General features: G+C 43.2%; 1 pseudogene; it reads right to left on the bottom strand.

The window, feature by feature from the left end:
* Nucleotides 1-6,346: 6,346 nt before the first annotated feature.
* Nucleotides 6,347-6,760, bottom strand: LOC114596713 (large ribosomal subunit protein eL31 pseudogene; annotated as a pseudogene).
* Between the last annotated feature and the right edge of the window lie 1,596 nt (nucleotides 6,761-8,356).

Below are 8,356 nucleotides of genomic sequence, written 5' to 3'. Positions count from 1 at the left end.
CCCAAAAAACCACCCCTGGAATCAGCTCCGTACGTTCTTAATGCAGCATTGCACTATAATTTTTCAAAAGCATTTTCCTGTAAGACAGTCAGGTTGTGCATCCATAGCTGTGACCAGAGGAGGAATGACGTCTGGGAGGAGAGCAGAGAGGAGAAATGCCATGGTGCATCTGCAGCAGCACAACTGGACACCTTCATCTGAGCCAGTGTGAGCCAGTGTGGTGTAGTGGTTAAGAGCGGTAGTCTTGTAATCTGGGGAACCGGGTTCGCGTCCCCGCTCCTCCACACGCAGCTGCTGGGTGACCTTGGGCTAGTCACACTTCTCTGAAGTCTCTCAGCCTCACTCACCTCACAGGGTGTCTGTTGTGGGGGAGGAAGGGAAAGGAGAATGTTAGCCGCTTTGAGACTCCTTCGGGTAGTGATAAAGCGGGATATCAAATCCAAACTCTTCTTCTTCATCATCTGGCCCAGCTGCAACAAAACATGTCTTATCGGTCTCTACAGCCACAGCTAGCACTGTAACCTTCCAACAGTTTGAATTCACCCCAAAAGGCACCGTTGTCTCCCAAGACAGACAACAAAACCACTGTAGGAATTGCATTGGCCTGCACTGAAAGCACATACTGTATGTTATGTATGAATCTGCCTTATACTGAGTCAGACCACTGGCAGCATGAACTGGGAGTGGGACTCCAAGGTTTCAGACAAGCGTCTTTCCTTTCATGGGGAGCTAAGTCTGGGACCTTTTGCATGCAGAGCATAAGCTCTGCCCTTGAGCTAAGCTCTCCTCCCTTGACCCAGAAGAATGCAATTTCATTGTGACCTGGAAAAGGAGGAGATGGCCAAAAGCAAGGCTGATGGTTCTTGAAGAGGAACAAAGTACACAATGTTCTGGTGGGCAATAACACTAACAGTCCTCCCCACCCACTTCCTGCCTCCACACTTGTATCCAAGATATGGGCCTCAGCAGAAGGAAGGAGAGTGAAAGGGGAGGAGAGTGATATAAACCCCCTCCCAAGTACTCCAGCTTCCTCCCTCTTTCCGTCAAAGGGAAAATCTTCCTTCCTAATAAGAAAGAAGCACTTGAAGGAGGGCAGAAACCAATGAACAATGGGTGAACAGGAAGCAGGAATCTCTGAATGATATGAGGCCTTACGAGTCTCAAAGAGAGTCTCTCCTAAGACCACCTGCATGGTTGCTAAGTTTGCTTCATTGTGAGAAGCAAAGCTACAGGGAACCAGGCAGAGGGCCTTCTTGGTAGTGGCACCCTCCCACCAGATGTCAAAGAGAACAACAACTACCAGACTTTTAGAAGACATCTGAAGGCAGCCCTGTTCAGGGAAGTTTCTAATGTGTGACATTTTAATGTATTTTTAATCTTTGGTGGAAGCCACCCAGAGCAGCTGAGGAAACCCAGCCAGATGGGCGGGGTACAAATTATTATTATTATTATTATTATTATTATTATTATTATTATTATTATTGAAAGTAGGCAAAATATTCTTGAACAGGTCTCCTGGAGCCAAAACTAAATTGAGAAACATGGCACTGGAAGAAGAAAGCTGAACGCCCTGGAGAAATGATTCATAGAATCATAGAGTTGGAAGGGGCCATGAGGGTCTTCTAGTCCAGCATGGGACTTGAACCCACAACCCTGGGATTAAGGGTTTGGTGCTCTATCAACTGAGCTAATGAGAAGAGGTCATGTGTTGTAGTAGTCCAGGAGATAGCAGAGTGAATTCAAACTCTGCTACTCATCTGCAAAGGAGGACCACTTTTCCATTGCACAGTTTGACATAGCAGCTTTGTTAGATTTGAAAATGGGGGGGGGGGAATGTAACTGGATCAGAGTGTTTTTAATTGATCCTGAGGAGGAGGACAGGGAAGAATGTAGTTTACCTAAGGCTATAACTAGTATGTTTGTGGCAGAGGTGAGATTAAAGCAGGCACATGCTCCCATGTCTTGCTAGCACAATACTCAGTTCGACATAATCTAGCATAGGCATAGGCAAACTCGGCCCTCCAGATGTTTTTGGACTACAACTCCCATCATCCCTGACCACTGGTCCTGTTAGCTAGGGGTGATGGGAGTTGTAGTCCCAAAACACCTGGAGGGCTGAGTTTGCCTATGCCTGATCTAGCGCTTTACTGTTGTCTCTGATGCTACCAGCATCTTTCATTTGTTTATATCCTACTTTTAGGAACAAAGTTCTTCCAAAGTGGCTCACAAGTTTTAAGAAATGAATTCAATTAAGCATATGGCAATTAAAGCACAGTGCGTAATAATGAAAACCAGTCCAAGAAAGAAAGTCTTATGACATAATTCTGAGAGATAGATAGAGCATGTCAGAGCTCTCTAGATGTTCATAGCATCATAGAATATTAGAATTGGAAGGGACCCAATGGTCATCTAGTCCATGGGAGTCTGTTCCACTGCCGAACAGCTCTTACTGTCAGAAAGTTTTTCAAATGTTTAGTCAGAATCTCCTTTCTTGTAACTTAAAGCCATTGGTTTGCTAACTCCAGAGAAGGAGAAAACAAGCATGTTCCCTCTTCAATGTGGCAGCCCTTAAGATATTTGGAGATGGCTATCATATCTCCTCTCAGTCTCCTCTTTTCTAGGCTAAACATACAAGTGCTCCTTGTAAGGCTTAGTTTCCAGAACCTTGATCATCTTAGTTGCCCTCCTCTGCACACGTTCCAGCTTGACAGCATCCTTCCTAAATTGTGGTGCCCAGAACTGGAACGTTGTTTGACTCCAGCTCCTATTAACCCCAGCCAGCATAGTCAGAGATGATGGCATCTGTATTCCAGCTACACCTGGAGGGCCACAGATTCTCCATCACATATTCTAGCTGACTACATGGCTCTTCTGCACAGTCATAGAGAAGAAGACCTTAGACAGGTGTGTCTTGAGATGCAGCAGGGATGAAGAAAACTAACCCTGCTGTCATCTCCTCTTCTATGAATGTATCTGGTCGTCCTGGAACTGAATTAAGGTTCCAGTGAAAATCTTGGCACAAGTCTTGAGAGATTTGGGTTCCTTCCTTCCTTCCTTCCTTCCTTCCTTCCTTCCTTCCTTCCTTCCTTCCTTCCTTCCTTCCTTCCTTCCTTCCTTCCTTTCTCTTTCTTTGAAACTCACAAATTGCTTTTTTCAATAGATTTTTGTCTCCTCCACATTTTAAAAAAATGATGATGGTGAAAGAAAAAGGGTGTCCCATGATTGAGTTCCCTGACTGAAGCTCCATACACCATTGTGTAACTGTTCGGTTCAAGAGACTGTATCACTACAAAACATGGATTCAAACGTTTTAAACAAATACACAGTGTCATGACCCGTTTGTTTGGATACTCTGTGCTGTCCCAGACAGGAGGGAAGCCATCGCTGAGCCCGTGAGGCATACAAGACTTCACAATTTATTAAGAAGATTAGCTGGGTTTAGCTTGTGCATTAAGAACTAGCCACTGAATGTGTGTTGTTTTAAACCATTGTGAGGTTATTGGGTTCTTTAGAAAGACCTGTTTTTTCTTCCATAGTTTGACCTGGCAAAACCATCTTTAAGTTAAATAAACAATTAAAGGCGCAGAGTAAACAAAGGCACCCTAAATATTGCAGGAGATCTCGTCTCACCTTCTCTCCCCCCCCTTCTCCCCCCCGCCCCCGCCCTGCTTTTGGGGCTATATTTGTAGAACAGCCTGCTGTGAAATGACAAAGTTCATGGTTCATCTGAACTTTTGAACTCAAATGAGTATTTGACACAGCAAAACAATCTAATGTGAACCTAACACAAAGTTTTCATAGTTTTAAAACCTGGCTTTCAGTTCTTTGTCTGGGGCAATTGGGTAGGAAAGTTCTTTATTGATGTTGTAAAAACTACCCATTTAATATCAGGCAGTGAGCGGGAGTGAGAGGAGAGAGGGGAGATCAGTAGAAAGAGCACCTTAGCATTTCTGAAATAGTGCTGGGCTGGTAGATCATTGAACTCTACCTGACCCCATTATGAAGGCTTCCTCAGGACAAGTTGCAACAGCATTTGTGACAAGACCAAAGCTTCCTATCCTATTTCAAATGCTCCAGGCCTGGGAGTTAATGGAAAATGATATATTCCCTTAAAAAAAATAAAAAATGTACACACTAATCACAATTGCCTAGTGCTGAAATTCCATGTATTTACTGTCCTAAAGTTTCTCTTTGGGGAACAGAATAAAAGGGGAACGGGTGGACAAAATGCACCGTCATGTGCTTTGCTGACATCTCATAGTAAATGATTCCCCTCGCCTTTCTCCAACCCTTATGTTGGAACTTAGCATTGAGCGAGGCATTCTGAAGGCAGTGAAGATGGGCATGAAAGTAGGTCCAAACAAGGCTTGTTGCAGTCTTCTCTCCATGCAATCTCCCTAGCCCCCTCCCCACAACTAATGGAGAACCAAAATAAGAAAAAGAAATACATGCCAATTTGATTAATTTCCACAGTCCATACAGGAGCATATAATGGACTGCATTCCATTTAGACCGATTGCTCATTTGTTGACTGTGTACAGACCAGGCACTGAAAGCACATGACATTAAAGCCTACAACTTTCCCCAAGAGATCCTGGAAACCGTAGTTTGTTCAGGGTGCTGGGGAAACTACACTTCCCAGCAGGGATGCCAACTTGAATAAAATAGAGGGGCAGGTAAGCCCCACCCCACATAATCGATCACATGACACAGTGCACACACATCATTTGAATGGCAATGCCCATCAACTTGGAGGGGGGCCTCAAATATTTTATTGGAGGGGCTGAAGACCCCTTGGCCCCTAGGAGATGGCTTCTATGCTTCCCAGAATTTGGCGGGGGAAAGCTGTGTGCTTTAAATTTATGGTATATACGCAGCCACAACAATTTAACGTGATGCTGACTTTTCAGAACTCAATGGTGACTTAGGACCAGGTTATCTCAGAAAGACTGCAGTGCCACCCACATCCCTACCACTGAGCCTCTTGGGCTTGCCGATCAGAACATCAGTGGTTTAAATCCCCGCGACAGTGATGAGCTCCCATTGCTCTGTCCCAACGTCTGCCAACCTAGCAGTTCAAAAGCATATCAGCACAATTAGATAAATAGGTACGGCTGTGGCGGGAAGCTAAACAGTGTTTCCATGCACTCTGGCACTTGTCATGATGTCCTGTTGCGCCAGAAGCGATTTAGTTATGCTGGCCACATGACCTGGAAAGCTGTCTGTGGACAAACGCCGGCTCCTTTGGCCTGAAGCGAGATGAGCACTGGACCCCATAGTTGCCTTTGACTAGATTTGATCATTCATTTTTTTTTTTTTGACTAGATTTGATCATTCAGTGGTCCTTTACCTTTACTTTTACCTATCTCAGAAACTGCCTGCTCCCATATGAACCCAAGCAACCTTTAACATGGGCCTCAGAGCCCTAAATAAATCTGTATGGTTTACATTTTCTACCATGCTAATGTGTGTTTGAGTCTGTACAATTGAATTAAATGAATACAATCTAGGATCCTCTGTCGTTACTGCTACTGTAACAGTACAGTAATATCACAATGAGAAGTAATCTAATTCTCTGCAGTCATCCAAGTTCATGACCTGTCTCTGAACTGACATGTATGGGCAAAATTTTGGAAGTATTAGTCAAATAACACATAGTTACTCACACATTCTTTAAGAAAAAAATCTAACTATTCCTGGCAAGCATTTAAACAATCTATGAACTTGTCCTTTTCAAAGGTAAACTTATAGCACAAGTATGACACTTGAGAGGAAACTCCTCATCATGAAAAAGTTTGGAAAATAAATCAAAATCAAAAGCTGTTGTTGTTTTCACATTGCTGATATGTTATATTGCTCAGCCAGCTACTATATATGGGATTCTTAGAAGTCCTATTTTAAAGAACTCAAGGGCAAAAGCTATTGGAGCAAATCAGCTCAGACTTTTATCCAAAGGAGGCTTATAGATAGTTTTTACACACCCACCCACACCCACACCCCAATGTCCTTTTTATTGTGCATTCATGAAGATTTTGGCTGATGGTTATATGCAATCATACTGTATCTAACAAGCATGTACTTACTTTTCCCTCCATCAAATGCCGGCAGGTACACCCCAGAACAAAGGGCAGGGATACAATGGTGTGGAGCTTCCATTCATGGAAGAAGATTTACACTCCTGGAAATACCTCTTTCAGGAGTGTAACTCTCCTTCTGTGAATGGATACTCCTTCCATTCACCAAGTGGCTCCATTGACTCCAAAGATCTAAAATAAAGATCATATTGAGGACCAAGCCCCTTTGCTTTTAGCACGTTAGCTGCAACTTAGCTGAGCTTTTTTAAAAAAATGTCATAACATTTTTATTGTAATGAAAGATTAGTTTTCATCCACATTAACAGTCTGTAGGCTTTTGAAAGTGGTAACTGGCACATATGTGACCAGTGTATACAGTTTATTAGGCAAATTCTCGTCTTCATTGCGTTTTCTGGATAAACACACACGGATACGGTAAGGAACATTCCTTACTCCTTTTGCCCAGATAGCCTTGTTCAAGCGGGTGTCAATGCGTACATCAGGAGTCCCCATCTCCTTCATTGCAAATTTATGGATCTCCTTGAGAGCTCCAGGAGCCCACTTCTTGAAGCCCATGCCATGGATCTGTTTGTGAATGTTTATAGTATATCCCCAAGTAACCACCTCTCTGATGGCTGATCGTCCTTCTTTTCACCACCTTTCTTTCCAGGAGCCATCCTGCTCAGGACCAGACCAGAAAGCCTTAGCTGAGCTTTTGATGTTGACAGATTTTAGGCCTGACTAACTGTCTGGAGCAGGGCTGGATTTAGTTTGATGAGGCCCTAAGCTACCGAAGGTAATGGGGCCCTTTATATGTCCAGCTGTCCTTTGTCAACAACACATTGTCGCTGTTTTTTGTATTGAATATATGCTATATGGTAATTGATGGACCTAATAGGTCTCCAAAGACATTTGCACATAACAAATAGGAGCCTACACAACACAACACAAAACACTGTTGCTGTATGCAGGTTTTTTTTAATGTGTTTTTTGTCTTATATTTTGGAAATGTACATCCAGTGTTTTTTCCCCCTTTAAATTTTAAGTTTTCCTTTAAATTTTTTCGGGGCCCCAAGAGAGTGGGGCCCTAAGCTATAGCTTGTTTAGCTTATACGTAAATCCAGCACTGGTCTGGAGGAAGAGTTTTTGATGGAAACTTGTTCAAATACCCTGAGAAGGAGCTCCTTGTCCTTTGTTTCTCTTTTTCTTTTAAAAAAATGTCATATTGACATGAAGACTAAGGCAGACAACTTGACAATGACTAATGTTGGATAGAGGGCACCCTTCCATCCCCCCTCGTAATGCTCTGTGGAGACTGAGTGCTGCGTGTCAAGGCCACTTCCAGTCTGAAACTGCTGCATTCTCCATCCTACTCAGGAAGCCAACCTCCGACCTTGCCTCCTGCCCTCTCCGGCTCCACCCTTTCAATTGTCCCAGGACAAGCATTAGCAGCTTATTACAATAGCCTCAATCAGATACAGCCCTAAAATGAGTGGCTACCTCTGTTCCAGCATGCTTTTTCCAAATAAAAGCCGTAACATGGAGGAAACAAACGGGGCAGACAGTGGGCTGGCTGCTAATGAAAATCTTTATCGAATAAGCAAATAAATATCCAGCTGCCAAATCCTGGTGGTTTTTAAAAAAAGAAATCCATTCTACCATTTAATCATTTAGAGAAACATTACAGGTACTTATGATTTCATCGTGCAATCATCAGATGGTGAACTTTAAAATTTGTTCCTGCTACAGCTGTTCATGAGCAAGCTGTTCTAGGAACTACTGGAGGGTGGGGTGGGGGGTTTGCAGGAAAGTTCGGCTCTAGGACTTTTTTCAGAGCAGGAATGATGACATCATCTGGCAAGTGAATGTGGTGATAAGGAGGCTTTCAAGTTCAAGAGGCCGCTTCGCACAAAGGAAGTAAGAGAATGAGGGAAATAATTGTCTCTTCGATGGGATTCTTACTTCACCCTAGCAGTTTAAATGGTAACACTTCTTTGCAAGATGGTTTGCATTACTAATTAAATGTCACTGGAGAACTCCTTGTTAAAATTCAATGTGTTTTACAAATTGGACCTTTGCTGTCGAAAGTAAGGACCACTGAGTTTAATGGAGCTTACCACAAATCAGCTGTGCACAGAATTGCAGTTGCGTTGATCCTATGAAATTGGAGGTACTGCTGCCTGCATTTTTGGACCACTCTTGAGACTGTGGCTATGGCAAGTCTCATAAGGTGCTTCTGCACTTCGAAACTGATCACTGGGAAATACTCTAACTCTACAAAT

This window comes from Podarcis muralis, chromosome 6 (genome assembly GCF_964188315.1).
Source record: "Podarcis muralis chromosome 6, rPodMur119.hap1.1, whole genome shotgun sequence".
Classification (NCBI taxonomy): Eukaryota; Metazoa; Chordata; class Lepidosauria; order Squamata; family Lacertidae; genus Podarcis; species Podarcis muralis.
Note: the sequence above shows the minus strand (reverse complement) of the source record. Positions and strands in the feature narration are given on the sequence as shown.